Consider the following 16,828-nt stretch of genomic DNA (forward strand, 5'->3'; position numbering starts at 1 on the left):
GCTTTCTCACCTGACCGCTTGGTAGTAGGACTTTTCCTTGGCAACCACTATCCCTGGACGCCGGGGCCTTCGTGGTTCCTAGTACTGTTATTGCTGGTAGCTTCAGGATGACCAGGGGTCTGGAAGCCTCCTGGTATGCCGGTTGTCCCTACTGGGTGTAGAGAACCCTGTAGGCGCGGACCTGGTATCCGGCTTATGTCTTGGGGTGAGCCTGTGATGCTCCTCTGCCCCCTCAACTCCTCTCTCCTCTCTCCTCGCCTCCGGCCACACTCGGGCCCTCAGTACACAGCAGCTCACGTGCTGCTTCTTCACTGGTCTCAGTGTCAGCACACTCTCTCTCAGACTGAGAGACTAACTGCCTAACTCCACCCTCCATATATATATATATCCCTAACAGGGCTCCCTCTGGTGGTCTGATGTGGAAGGGTGGAGGTGTCTGTTTGTAGTGAGGGCCTTTTGTGGAGAAGTCCATCCATGCACCCTTTTGGGTCCTGTGGTAGCAGGGTGCCACACTTGCCTGGGCTGAGAATTTTGGTGGGCGTTCTTCTCTTGGCAGGTTTTCTGTGGTACCATGCAAAAGGGATGAATACATATGCATATTCCAATTTTTAGTTATTTGTTCCAATAAATTTAATTTCTGCCTATATTTTTCTTACTTCACTTCACCAACTTAGACTATTTAGTACTGATGCATCACACACAAATCAGATTACAAAAATATTTAAACACAGGTTGTAATGTAACAAAATAGATAAAAATCCAAGGGGGTGAATACTTTCGTAATCCACTGTATGTGTGTATTCTGCACAGATACTCATCTGTGACGTTCTCAGTGATCGCAGTCATTCATTACTCATCCTTGCTAAATGTAGCACACAGACATCTTTGATTTACTGCTTTTCCAGCTCCCTCCTCACATTCCTCCATGACTACACAACCCATATAGTGCCATAACCAGTGCCATAGACAGTTATAATGCCCTCTTAATCACTAGCTCCATCCTTTTGTGCCCCACACAATATCAGTGCCCTCTCAGTGCCCCTACACAGTAATAATACTTCCTCTTTACTTCCCTGTAGTAATAATGCTTCCCTGTGCCTCATTATAGTTATAGAGTACCATATAGAAATAATGTCCTCCTGTGCTTCATTATTATAATCCCCCCATTCTTCCTTTAACAAAAATTCCTCTATGACCTTTCATAATAAAGACCCCGTAACACCTTATAATAATAATAATAATGTCCCTCCACCTCTGCTTGCTTTTAATAATAATACACCTGTGCTTCCCTATAATGATGATTATCTCCCATTGTGTCTCCTAAATATGATAACCCATAGCCCTCCATATGCAGCGTGATGGCCTCCACGGCTCCAAAAAACAGTAAGCTGGCCCAACAGCCCCCTATGTACATTATTATGCCCCATAGCACTTATACACAATTCAATGGTCCATAGTCCGCCTATACACTGTATGATATTCCATAGCTCTATTTATACAATATTATGCCCCATAGCCCTACATACACAATATGATGGCCCATAGCCCCATATAAACAGTATAATAGTCAATAATAATAATATAAAAAAATTATACTCACCTAATCTTGGTTTCCTGTCCACCACAGTCACTAACTCATCTTCTAGCTTATCTTTGGCCAGCGCAGGAGATGTCAGGCATCCAACAAGCCACAGACCGGAGGCAGCCTACGGTCTTTTGGAGAAAGTGGTGGAGCAGGAAGTTGATGGTTCTGTGTCTACCTTTTAACAGTATTGGCATCATGAGGACACATACTGTAAATAGCGTTGCAGGCCAATGTGGCCCACTGACGGACTGGCCAACCTGACATTTGCCAGATTTGCCCGAGGACCAATCTGGCCCTGTGTCATGCTAAGTAAACGTCTCTTCCAGTTTATCCTTCCCGAGTCTGTGTGAGTTAGTGCCATCCTTAAGTGGGGTATTGAGTTCAGGGTCATATGCCACACATGCAGAGATGACCCTCTTTTAGGTATAATTAACTTTCCGCATTCCTTTCAATCCTCAACAAGCTGTCAAGCAGTGATATAACGCTGCAACAGCTGATCACACAATAAGTGTTAAGTATCTACCAAGCAGGTGCCATATAATAACCGCGGGCCTACATATTTTCCTTTGTGAACTATTATAGCAATATATTTATTTTTATTTTACAGAAGATTTAAACACTTTTTGATTTGCAAGTACAGCAAGATTCATTTTGTCAACTTTTTACCTGGAAAAGAATAAAGGCGTCTTTTACAGCTCATTTCATGAAGATATTTTCCATTTCTGGAGGTGGTACTAGAGCTCTTCCTTCCAAATCATATTACCTGCAATGTTAATGTCTAAATTTAGAAAGGGTTTTCCATATATTAATTTGATTACTGGGAAAAATGCCTCCTTCCATCTATTCTGGTGAACTTTGCTTCTGTTTTCACGATCACCAGCTGTCTGCTAAAGTGTGTTCCTGGAGGACAGCTAAAAATGCATTATCCAGAGATTGTATCTGGGTTGATTTGCCAGCAGTCAGATCCTGTTGATCTGGTTTCCATTTTAGCCCTCAGTTCAAAGAACACTGAGGACTGCAAAGAAATTACTGCCATATTGTTCAATGGGCCACACTGAGCAATATGTAGGATTATAATTAAGAACACATTAGGGGAAACAGTTCACTGGAGATAAGCTGTTTGACTGCATGCACTTTTTGATGAGGGTTTAGTGCCAATCCTAGAATAAAAAGATTAAATGTTTGTTACCAGTCCTTTTGATCTTCTGGCAGAACATGTGGTAAAGCATATTTGAATCAAATTAAAAGCATCCTCAGATAAAAATAACCCTGCTCTCTCAGGCCTATTAAAGAAAACATGTGCACATATCCCTTCCAACCATCCCTTCATTCATTCACCAGGTTGCCTCATTGAATGCATAAGAACAAATGGCTGGCCTGAGATAAATTATATGACATGGATATACAAAACTGAAACCATGGATGATGGCTGATTGTAAAATAATAATAATAATAGTATACAAGTAAATAATACATTTTCATGCTTTAACATTGGCTGTGATGTCCAAACATCAAAAGTGTTGAATTACTGGCTTTAACATATTGAAAGTTTTATATAAGTGTATTTACCCTTTTAAGGCACTTTTCATCTGATTCATGCTGCCCAAACTGCTGTCAGCATGAATCAGCACCTAGCTGCACAGGCAGGTATATACAGTGGGAAAAATAAGTATTGTCAATAGCACCAGAATTTCTTCTGTAACCAATGTCATCATTATGTTTTGCAACAATAAGTTTGCAAAGGTCTTGAGACAGCTCACTGGTTTTGCCCATCATGAGATGTTTCTTGTGTGGCACTTTAGTAACAAGACACCTTTTTATAGGCCATCATTTGAGCCAGCTGATATTATTTTTCACGAAGTGGAAGGATTACTTTCGATTAGTGATATATTTCAGCTGGCGTCATGACTTTCCATCGCTTTTTGCACCTCTCTTTCTTCGTGTGTTCAATACTTTTTCCCTGTGTCATTTCTCATTATTACACAACTTAATTTATGGACACCTATGGTTTTATTTATTTGCCTCTGTGGATTGGATGGATTGTTACCAACATCTGGTGAGAATTTCATTTCAATAGCACCTTCAGAAATATATTTACTTAGAAAATTGGGGACGTGTTCAATAAAACTATAAAGATCCGGTTGGAGACCACAGCGAGAGACTGTCTGTGGTCCGGTTCTAACCCAGTCTGGTTACTCCCAGCGCCACTTCAGGGGATTTACTGATTTCTCGCTGCCTCTAGCAGCACTGGCAGAAGCTGTCACATGGGCAAAGATGGACAACTCTCGTCTTTGGCTGTGGTCCTTAAAGTATATTTTTTCTGAAATTCCGGAGAATTTTAGAGAAAAATATGCCTGGCTGGAATCATGCAACTGGGCTCTGATTCATGCTGCCTGTGGTTTTGGCTGCATGAATCAGATGAAAGGTCCCTTTAAATGATGTCTTTTACATAAATGCAAATGCATCACTTGTCGGTAGTCAGAATTCTATCTTTCTTCTAGCTTTGACTTGACATTAGCCAGCATTTCCTGTGAGTTCAGTGTCTCTATTGTCTAAGCCTAAACGGCAAAATACTTTTCAAGCATGACATGTTAAATTAAAATACAGATGTTTATTTACCTAATAGACCTGATAGACCCAATACATGTGTATTTCCTATTCTTCACTGCTACATACATTGTGAATACAGTCGAAGGTGTAGAAATCTGAAAGTTATCCTAGCTGGTAATAGATACAAAATGAACAAGCCTTATTCATGCTGTTTATATGTTTTGGGGTAAGAATGTGCAATAATACAAAACAATAGTACAGCGGTTTTCTAGTTTTGGAAAACCCCTCTCCCCCGCTTCAGTTTGTTTTTGCTTAAAGCACCACTCCAGCGGGTATTTTTTTTTATATTTCAGCTTTGGAAAATGTAAATTTCCTGACCTTAATATTATACTTACCAGCCGCTATTTTTAGCTCTTCCAAGTGCCGCCCAGGTCCCGCGCCACTATCTTGTAACCACAACTTCTGACTGTCCGGTAGTCAGAGGTAACAGTCACAAGTTCTCAAAGTCTCAATGGCTCAATAGAAATCTATGAGAGCCTCATTCTGGCCTTGTTCTGGCTCTCATAGACATACAATGAGTAGTGAATTCCTGCTCACCCAGCAAATACTGGAGCGATCCAGCAGGTCACAATCTACAGGAGACCAACTGGAGTGGTGCTGATAACAGATGAAGATGGCGGCTGGTAAATATAATACTAAAGAAGGGAGCTTAGATCTGTGACACCGCTTCAGCACTGAAATAAATAAAAACACTGTAGTGGTGCTTCAGTACACCCTCCCCTATCCTGCACTGAGTCTCCACCGCTGCTCCCGATAGTGCCAGAACATTGACAGCGCTGCAGTCAATAACTGAGCTCATTGGTTCTGAGCAGCAAGAGATGTCACCTTGGACAGAGTAGCTGAGCTCAGGTATTGGCTGCAGCGCTGTTGATGCGATGTCAACGCTGCAGACAATAACAGACGTCGGGGACAGCAGAAGACTCAGCAGTGGTCCTGGGTAGGATGAGAAAAGCCAACTTTTTTTTAAACAAACTACAGCTGGGGACCAGGGATATTTCAAAACTGAAAAACCCCTTTAACATTACTATACCAATTATGGATTTGTTTGAATTTGATACAGTAAAATTGGCTATTGAAATTTCCATGTTCAGCCCTTAGTTGACAAATTTACTAATCAAATCAAAAGAAAATAGGTGAGGCAGAAGGTTTTATAATTGAGGCCAAGTGAAATCTTTGGAAGCAAAGATTTCCCCCCGCAGATTGTTCTAGTGTAATGAAGCAAGCAAAATTAGAGTGTTATTCATAGCATGAACGCAGGAGATAAATCAGCGTTCACGGAAGTGCACTCATCCCAATGTGTTTCAATAGGGCTGATGGGTTAATAAAAGGAATCAGATGAATAGTGTGCATCTGCTGGCTTTTATGAAAAAAAATATTTCTCTAATATGAACATTAATTATTTTGAATCCGTTTAATTTGGTTTCTAGTCTAATTCCATAGTCATTTCCTCTAAATAAAATGAATATTGTCTGGGAAAGAAGGTGAATGTCTGCATCAAGTCTCAGAATACAAAGAGGAGAGAGGGAGACAGAGAAGAGTGAGATGAAATAAAAGAGAGCACAGAGAGAAGACAAACTACAAGGATGAGACAAGAAAGTAATAACCAGCCTCTGACTTGAGGAACTTACATTCACTAATTAAGCAGGCCCAGCAATAAGTGCAGCAGAAGACAAAGGTAAATTATCTTATATCCATATAACCAATGTTGTCACCCACTAGTGACAAAAAAAGTAATAACATGTCAACGGCATATCTGAAATTATCATCTTTTTATGTTAAATAATGAAAAGGACATGGAACTCACCAAAATGAAACAGCTTTCTTCACACAATTTATCAATGGGGGTCCGTTAGAGTCAGATCCCACCTGTCTAATAGTAAAGGCCTGCTCTAATAAAATAGTTCTAGTAACAGTATTTGCACTGGCAACATAGTAACAAGAATTAGTAAGTGTAATTACCTAGATATCTGCATTCATTACTTATATGTGGCCTGATTAGTATCCATGCCACAATTATGGTTTATTATTTTATTTGTATATATTTATTTTAGGCCAATCAAGGTCTACGAATTAAAACGTTGGCCTTACTTCCAGTACAGAATTATTGCTGCACCTTTTACAATTAAATTTCACATCAACTCATTTATGTGCCGTGTTATTCTATGATTTATACTACTCTCTACAACTGAGCACTTACATCTATTTAGCAGGTGTGCCTGCCATTATTTCCTCTACAATTATGGACAAACATGATCTAAATAAACCAATATTACACAAAGATCTGGATCGTCCATGTCTTTTATTGAGTAAACATCAAAAATATATAGAGAAAAATTAAGTGAACTCTTTGGAATTACCTATATATCTTCATTGATTAATCATATGTGGTCTGATTAATACATATGCCAGAAATATAGACAAACAAATAAAAAAATAATAATTAACAGTTGTACCTTTAAGTTAAGTTCCCATGATGAGTTTTTGGTGACTTTTTGATGCTGCATATTTTTGCTGGGCAAAAAATACAGCATCTAAGGCTAGGATCACACCACCATATTTTCTCTCATCTGAGTGAATCTGGCCGATTATGCTAATCAGATTCTTATCAGAGTTTGATCAGAGTGTGATCACAGTGTGATCTGATTTTCTTGGATGAGGAGAAGATGGGAAAAAAAGTCTCCATTTTCTCCATTCTGTCAATCTGTGAGCATTTTTCCCATAGACTCACTGCCTTACAGCCAAATACCAAGAAGTATCAAATAATATCTATTAATTTATGCAGTTTGTAATGAGAAATTATGGTTTTGCTCACCCACCCCCTAAGAACCTATAATTTCCTTTCATATACAGTACTTTATAATGAAAATCAATACTTTGGGGTCTTCAAATTATTTTCTTCTTCTAAAGCATTAATTTATGCCTAATAATAATAACATACCTCTGCAGTGGCACAACAAGAGTCCGATGGACCCCAGTGCAAGATCTGGATCAGGCCCCCGCATCCTGGTACACACTGTATGTATATGTCCTCCATCCTGATATATATGTCCCTCATCCTGGCCCCATCCTGGTGTATATACATGTAGTGGGGAAAATAAGTATTTGATACACTGCTGATTTTGAAAGTTTTCCCAGGAGGGCTGTAATTTTTATCGTAGGTACACTTCAATTGTGAGAGACAGAATCCAGAAAAAAATCACATTGTATGATTTTTACATAATTAATTTGTAACTTAATATTTGGAACAGAAACCTTTGTTTGCAATTACAGAGGTCAGACATTTCCTGTAGTTCTTGACCAAGTTTGCACACACTGCAGCAGGGATTTTGGCCAACTCCTCCATACAGATCTCCAGATCTTTCAGGTTTCGGGGCTATCGCTGGGCAACATTGAGTTTCAGCTCCCTCCAAAGATTTTCTATTGGGTTCAGGACTGGAGACGGGCTAGGCCACTCCAGGACATTTAAATGCTTCTTAAGAAGCCTCTCCTTAGTTGCCCTGGCTGTGTGTTTTGGGTCATTGTCATACTGGAATACCCAGCCATGACCCGTCTTCAATGCTCTTACTGAGGGAAGGAGGTTGTTGGCCAAAAAAATCACGATACATGACCACATCCATCCTCCCGTTAATATTGTGTACTCATCTTGTCCCTTTTGCAGAAGCGCACCCCCAAAGTATGATGTTTCCCCCACCATGCTTCATGGTTGGGACGGTGTTCTTGGGGTTGTACTCATCCTTCTTCTTCTTCTAAACATGGTGAGTAGAGTTGATACCAAAAAATTATATTTTGATCTCATCTGACCACATGACCTTCTCCCATGCCTCCTCTGGATTATCCAGATGTTCATTGGCTAACTTCAAACGGGTCTGGACATGTGCTGGAGTGAGCAGGGGGACCTTGCTTGCTCTGCAGGATTTTAATCCATGACGACGTAGTGTGTTACTAACGGTAATGTTTGACACTGTGGTCCCAGCTCTCTTCAGGTCATTGACCAGATCCTCCCATGTAGTTCTGGGCTGATTCCTGAATTTTCCAAGAGTCATACTTACCACAAGAGGCGAGATCTTGCATGGAGCCCCAGACTGTGGAAGATTGACAGTCACCTTGTGTTTCTTCCATTTTCTAATAATTGTGCCAGCAGTTGTTGCCGTCTCACTAAGATGCTTGCCTATTGTCCTGTAGCCCATCCCAGGCTTGTGCAGGTCTACAATTTTGTACCTGGTGTCCTTAGACAGCTCTTTGGTCTTGGCCATGGTGGAGAGGCTGGAGTGTGATTGCTCAAGTGTGTGGACAGGTGTGTTTTATACAGGGAACGAGTTCAAACAGGGCAATTAATACAGGTAATGAGTGCAGAGTAGGAGGGCTTCTTAAAAAAAACAGGTCTGTAAGAGTCAAAATTCTTGCTGGTTAGTAGGTGATCAAATACTTATTTCATGCAATAAAATGCAATTTAATTATTTAAAAATCATACAATGTTATTTTCTGGTTTTTATTTTTAGATTTTGTCTCTCACAGTTGAAATATACCTAGGATAAAAATTACAGACCTCTCCAATTTTTGTAGGTGGCAAAACTTGAAAAATCGGCAGTGCATCAAATGCTTATTTTCCCCTCTGTATATATGTGCTCTATCCTTATATATGTGTCCCCATCCTAGCCCCACCCTGGTATATATATCCCCATCCTGGTATATATGTCCCTTATCCTGGGCCCCATATTGGTATATACATGGTATATACACTATATCCCCCATCCTGATATATATGTTCCTTATGCTGCCTGGTCCCCATCCTGGTATATATATCCCCCATCCTGGACTCCCTCCTGGTATATATATTCCCCATCTAGGTATATGTCCCTCGTTCTGCCGCTGTTCTTTTATGCATAGAAAAAAATAAACAATTATACTCAACTCTCATCTGCTCCTCCGCTGCGCGGCGTCCTCTTTTGAAGCCGGCTGCGCATGGACCTGAAGGATCTCTGAGCCGCAATACACTTCCGCTGAATGTGCGTCCAAGGATGCACATGCAGTTAAAATTTGTGCTGGCATCAGCAATCGCCCGGTCGCAGTTGCGACCTCTGTGACTGGGGTCATTATGCCCCTGTACCTTTGTATAATAATACAGTCATACAGTTCCCAAATATTACAACTATAACAAGAGCAAATATTATAACAATATATAGTACCATCATATTATTACAGACCAAAACCTTCTATACTTACCTGTTCTTAAAGAAATTGTCCACCACAAAGGAAATTTGACAAACCCTGCAGCTTGCTGAATCTTAGCGGTGTGTAATGCAGACACCATTAGGATTATGCTCCGCTTGATGGTTCTAATATATGATTTGTATATTTGTGGTCACATGACAATCACTGGAACTAGCATGCGGAATGGTACTAGACTCAGGGAAAGTGAGTACCCTCTGATATTTATTATTTTTACATAGTGCTGAAAGCATGTGTCCATGCATACTGTACATAGCAAAGTTTTAAAGGGGTACTTCAATTTAGCTGTGATTTCACCTATCCTCAGGATAGGTTGTAACTTTTAGAATGGTTGAGGTCTGACCACTGATCGGCAGAGTGAGGTACTTTTATCTCCAATATAATGGAAAAAAGTGCAATAGTTAGCTATTTTCCATGTCGCTATCCAGAGTACCAATCTATTGCAGTGTGGAGGTTCTGCAGCCAGAAAATAAACTGTAGACATCCTGGTACAAGTCAACTACAAGTCAACTAGGAACTATGGCTCTCCATCAACACATGAAATGGCGTCACATGTGAACAGCAAACTGGCTAGCATTTTGAGCAATGCCTAAGATGTCCTCCTCCTTCTTCTAATGATCGTCTTTATGGTAGCCATGCTGTATCCTTAAGTAGTGCCTGGTCATTGTCATCATAACCATTATCATGTACAGCTTGATTGAGGACAAATATTTTTGATTAGTATAACAGTAGGGGTCTAACTACTTGTATATTGGTAGAACTGGGTTACTGGAACTTATAGTTGTAGTTCACCAAGCAGCCAGATGCGTAAAAGCAGCTAACATCTCCATACGAAAAATGTCTGATATCATCCACTATGTGCTGAAGCAACAGGAAGAAAAACAGAACATCGGTAAGACCTTCCAGGAGGCTAGATGCTCCTAAATAGGGGTATTAAAGACATGATAAATACAATTTGGGTTTATAATTAATCTAACAAGGTCAGCTGTCATTATGTTTTATACCCATACTATGACTTCATAGTTTTGCTCGGTTTACATCACTTTACTAGTGATGCTGCCACATTCTTTCATGGTCTCCAGGGAACCAAAAAGCTAACTACATAGAGTCTTTGAAGGAATACAATAATGCTTTAACAAATTTATTCTTAAGTGTTTACTGCAATGGTGGCTTTTTCGGATGCCATAGAATTTCTTAGACATGAAGTGCTTGAATTTGAAAAAAGTAATTCATACATTCAGCATGAAATAATGAGGATGTGATGGACTACAGTGGCTCGAGAAGAGAGGAGGCTTGTCTGCTCACTGCATGTGACAATGCTGAAATTGTTTTTTACTGTCCATTCACTCCAACAATGTACCATTCTGTACCTCATAAGTACTTAATTTATTCCAACTCTTTGCCCTGACCTGTAATCCCCTTCTCCTTACCCATCTGACCCATCTGTGTTTCATTTCCCACTCATCAGCATCCAAAGAGCTAGGCCTAGGTCCTGTTTGGAAGCATTAGAGAGTGATTGGCACCATTCCCTTTCCTGCACCACATCCTCTGCTGAATAAAATGACCATCAGATCAGAGAACAGAGCGTGCTTTGTCCTCAGCAACCGAGATCTGGAAGCACTTTCAATCATTTGCACTCTATACCCACTCAAATGCATTAATGTGATCAACATTGGGTCTGTTGTGGGCAGTTTTTTCCATCGAATAACTTGCTAACATTCCAGGCATGTACTTCCCTGAAAACAAGGCTGAGACTGGGCCCTGAATATTCATTTGGAAAATTACCAAGAGCAAAAGCTTAGCTTGGCACGCCTGGTGTTGATTCTTAATAAGTGACTTCCTAGAGCTAAGGTATGGGACTAACAGCTTCAGTAAGTTGTTTGAAAAATATTTTCTTAAAATATTTTCTAGGTGTCTCCTACCGCACTGTTTCCTGTGGTGTGTGTCATATTGTAGGCTTTCATATGACAGCTTGTCAAGGCAGAGAAACGCTTTTTTCTTCGCCACAGCAGCTGATGTTAAACTAAACTCTTACGTATGTAGAATTAGATCATTCTCGCCTGTGCTGATGTAACTGCCTACTTATGTGCATGGGAATAAAAAAAATACAATCTCTGTATAATTCATTAAAAAATGAGAAACCTGTGTTTCTGCAAATCAATATACGATATAAATATTTATTAGCCCATGTTTAAATGGCACAGGATGACAGTCTTGTTATAAATCAGAAGCTGAATAAATACTTAGACGTTAGGAACCAGCCTTCAAAATAAATGACGCAAGCACAAATTACGGGACAAATCATCCAGAATCCTTATAATTGCTGCAGAACATTAAATGTAACATTGTATATAATTATGGGTCGCATTTTGCTTTTTTTAAATAATGAACTACCAGTAATCTTATAAATGTATTTACAGACTTAACTTGATACAGGAAGTATGTCATTCAGACAAGCAGCTCCCACGTCCATTTCTATGTCTGCAATTATGGGAAGTCTCCCTCCCAGGGGCCGCATATGCATCCTATGACTTTTCCAGTGCACACATGTTCATAATTTGGCATAAAATTAAGGTAAAGACTGGGACATCAAACAACATATACAACATGGTTTAGGGAATAAACCCCTGAACACTGGGGGCAAAGACACCATTTTTTTGGCAACTATAAGAAAAATTAGCATACTCCAGACATGGACTTTGTAAGCTAAATTGATTTGATGAATTGGGACTTTTGCCTTATTATTATTTATTATTATTATAGCACCATTTATTCCATGGCGCTTTACATGCGAAATAAAAGACAAATACAATCATCTTAAACAATACAAGTCACTGACAGGTACAGAAGGAGAGAGGACCCTGCCCACGAGGGCTCACAGTCTACAAGTCTTATCTCAGAAATTTGCCATTACTATGGTAATATGAACTATTTCCAGAACATCTGCAATCGGGGGACCACAGATACCTATGTATTATTATGCATTGCTTATATAGCTCCATCATATTTTGCAGAGCTTTACAGACATCATTGCTGTCCCCATTGGGGCTTACAATCTAAATTCCCTATCAGTATGTCTTTGGAGTGTGGGAGGAAACTGAAGAACCTGGAGGAAACCTACACAAACACGGGGAGAACATACAGATGTTGTCCTTGGTGGGATTTGAACCCAGGACCTCAGCGCTGCGAAGCAACAGTGATGACAACTGAGCCACCGTGCTGTCCTATGGTATGCCAGTTTGTCAGCTCCTATCCATGTTTAGCTAGATTTAGGCCAATGGTATTATGTCTTTGATTAAGTACTTATATACAAGATAATGGAGCTGTTATCACTTGTGGCATTTACTCTATTCATCTAACAATCATATTTGACATATGTTGACCAGTTTTTCTCACAGCCAAAAATTTACACTGATTGGCCACTTTATTAAGGAGTAGAGATGAGCAGATCTGCCGAGATTCAGATTCACCAAATTGTGCATATTGTACCTAAAAATTCGATTTGCAATAAATTTATTATCAATGAGTTGAATGTCTCTTATTATGCTCAGGGGTCTGTAGAGACCTCATGGTGTCTTCCTATTGCCACCATGCACGAAAACCTGAGGTGTTTGTAAGGTTGTGATTTAATAACGTCATGATATGCACCAAAACCTTACGACGTGCATGAAGAGGCTTGGAGTACCACCACACTGGTGATAAAAGCAGCCACCGAGGACATACGGGAGACAGCTAGCAATTGATGTAGCCACAGAGGTGAGGTGTTTTTAATTTTTGTTATGTAAATTCTTGTCAGCCCACAATGGTTCAGCAAAACGCATGCAGCTACTTACAAAAAGTCCGTAAACTGGAGAATTCAATTCCACTCAAATAAAATCGCCTATCTCTATAAAACATGTATAAATACATCAGGGGGCAGTACAGAGATCTCTCCCATGACCTGTTTATACCAAGGATGATGACAAAGACGAGGGGGCACACTATGCGTCTGGAGGAAAGGAGGTTCCTGCACCAGCATAGAAGGGGATTCTGTACGGTCAGAGCCGTGAGACTCTGGAACTCTCTGGGAGACGAAGTGGTGATGTCCAACTCACTTAAAGAGTTCAAGAGAGGCCTGGACGCCTTTCTTGAGAACAATAAAATTACATCTTATGCTTAGTTAATTAATCCAGGGATTTAATCTGACTGCCAGATTGGTGTCGGGAAGTGAATTTTTCCTCAATGATGTAAATTGGCCTATACCGCATGTTTTTTTTTTACCTTCCCCTGGATCAACGCTGCGGAATAGCTGCAGTGCACAAGAAATAGGCTGAACTGGATGGACGCTTGTCTTTTTTCGGCCTTATAAACTATGTAACTATGTAACTATGTATTAGAGACTTCTTCTTTTTAATGAATGGAGGGATGGGAATTAGACACGTGACCCCGGTGGGCAGCATAGAATGAAAAAAATAAGTGTTCTATAAATCAGTTTCAGTGTGAATCCATACTAGAATGGGAAATCTGAGCAATCTGAACCACCCAAATGAGTCATGGTCATAGTTTTTAGATTAGCCAGTGGTCATATTTTTACATCTGTCAACTTTGTGGGGTATTCTAGGTAAACCTGTTAAGAGCATATATAGAAATTGGATCACTGAGCAGTCAAGAATAGTGATGGATTGCTTTTTAGGAATATGACAGCAGAGATTCATTGCTTCCATGTTTTTCCCAGTTCCCAGATCTCAATCCTCTTCTGGGAAGAGGTAGAATAGGCGGATCAGATAAAGTCAGCACCTCCATCTAATTTGCAGCAACTGCAACAAGTAATTCTGTCCACATGGGCCAATATTCTTGCAGAACGATTTAAACACCTAGTGGAATCTACGCCATGATAAACTGCTGTGGCTATAAAGATTTAATGAGGCGCAATGAGCTACTAGTCTCTAATAAAGTGGCCATTTAGTGCATATTGCTACTGCTTCATGTATATTGCTTTATATATGTTACTTAGTGTTAATCTTAATGTGTATTGTCTTGTATTATCCTAACTGTCATGGATAAATGCACTTTATTATACACTATATATGAATACAATTTACAAAGGTCTACATACATTATGGTTTTCTGTCTAAAGGGAACATGTAAAAATGCTATTAACATGCAGATATGGGGTTAATAGCATTCTGAATTTGCCCGATGCCCGCAGTTAGAGCCCCTCTGTTTGTAGGAAATTAACTTTGTTTAAGCTCATCATTAGGGCCTGCTGTCAGTCAGTGCCAAAGTCGTGGTTACAGCCACCTCTTTCTATACACAGAGTGCATGACTGAAACCATGCCGGCACCACCCCATGACTAAACGCCAAATGCTGCCAGGGGTAAAAAAGTTAATTTCTTCCCAGCAGTAAAGCACTAAGTGCCAGCACCTGGTAGGTTCAGAACAGTATTAACCTGCAGATTAACCCTATATCTGTGGGTTAATAGCATTTTTTAACATGGCAGGTTCCCTATAAATTGGCAGGACTTCATTAGTACAGAATGGGGATGCAGAGAGTTGGCCCTGGGTGCCATTACCCTAGAGACATGGGTTCTGTAGTGTAAGACTAGAGCATGTGGGAGCCCTGTGACCTGTAGAACATAGAGGCATGGGGTTGCCACGCTCTAACGTTCTTGTTGGTAGAGTAAAGTAGATATAAAATAGAGCATTTGTGTAAAGCGCATGTGGCAAGCAAAAAGTCCATTGCTAATAATCAGATATGTGATAATGACTAGTGTTGAGCGATACTTTCCGATATCGGGAAATATCGGATCGGATTGGATCGGACCGATACCGAAAAAGTATCGGATATCGCCGATTCCGATACCGGAAACCAATGCAAGTCAATGGGACATAAATATCGGAATTAAAATAAACCCTTTCTTTCCTTGTAGGTTAATTCTACTTGAAGGAAAACAACTAAGAATAATGTAGAATGTATTGGGGGAGGTGGGGGAGACAATAAAGGCATAGAGGTTTAGCCCAATCAAATGGAATAGCAGGAATTACTATTTTTTTAAGATGTTCTGAGTTACGGAAATATTAACTATGTTAAGTATTTTTATATTTTGTCAGATATTTATGTTTCACTACTTCCATGCTCTTCACCTTCTTTTTTACTTCTCCCACACTTTCTCCTTCATCATCCTCAGCATCTTTTTCATCCACTTCTTCTTCACCTTCTTCTTCTTCACCTTCTTCGTATTATTCTTTTTTTGACATTCTTCATATTCTACTTCTTCATCTTCTTCATATTCTTCTTCTTCATCATATTCTTATTTGTGACAGGCATTCCTGTAGTTGTTATCTATAAAAGGTTGGACATTACACCTTTCGTTCTGCCCGTCACAAAAGATTCACAACAGGATTTGTCGGCGTTCAGTTTGGCCTGCAGCAGCAGGTCTTTTCCAGGGGCACCACGAGGAGGAACGGACTCACCCCCATACACTGCTTAGTCATATTCTGCTTATAATTTAGATATTATCTTTTGCTCTGAATTTTAATCTTATGCTTAATGTTCTTCCGCTTTTTGTTCTGCAGCTTCTTGTATTTCTGCTTCTTGGTTTTCTGTCTCTTGTTCTTTTGTATCTTGGTACTTGTCTTCTCTTCTTTGTCCTCTTGGTCAACTTCTTCAGGGTCATCTTCTTGGTCTTCTTCAGGGTGGTCTTCAGGGTGGTCGTCTTCCGGATCCTCGTCTTCGGGGTCCTCGTCTTCTTCGGGTTGGTCTTCTGGGTCCTCGTCTTCGGGGTCCTCGTCTTCTTCGGGGTGGTCTTCAGGGTCCTCGTCTTCTTCGGGGTGGTCTTCAGGGTCCTCGTCTTCTTCGCGGTGGTCTTCAGGGTCCTCGTCTTCAGGGTCCTCGTCTTCTTCGGGGTGGTCTTCAGGGTCCTCGTCTTCAGGGTCGTCGTCTTCGGGGTCCTCGTCTTCTTCGGGTTGGTCTTCAGGGTCCTCGTCTTCAGGGTCCTCATCAGGGAGATCCAGAGTGATTACCAAGAACCATTTCAAAAAGCTTGAACTTGGAAATGTAGCAGAAAGTACAAGAAGGCTGAGGAACTACTGAGGACCAGCTGACGGTACTGGAACCCGGATGGGTAGCAGAAGGTACAAGAGCCAATGGAACTACCGAGGACCAGCTGATGTTACTGGAACTCGGTTACTAAGCAGGAGGTACCTGTGCCAGAAAGCACTACCAAGGACCAGCAGACGTTGGTGGAACTTGGATACCGAGAAGGAGGCACCTAATCCAAAGGCACTGCCGAGAACCAGCTGACGGTACTGGAACCCGGATGGGTAGCAGAAGGTACCCATGTAAAAAAAAGTTCAAGTCCGCGAGCCGGCCGCAGTTACCAAAACCCACAGTCCTACAGGGGGTGCTTGTCCTATTGGCACTAT

The sequence above is a fragment of the Phyllobates terribilis genome, unplaced genomic scaffold, assembly GCF_046119375.1.
Source record: "Phyllobates terribilis strain yellow unplaced genomic scaffold, ASM4611937v1 Scaffold_2__4_contigs__length_985480577, whole genome shotgun sequence".
NCBI lineage: Eukaryota > Metazoa > Chordata > Amphibia > Anura > Dendrobatidae > Phyllobates > Phyllobates terribilis.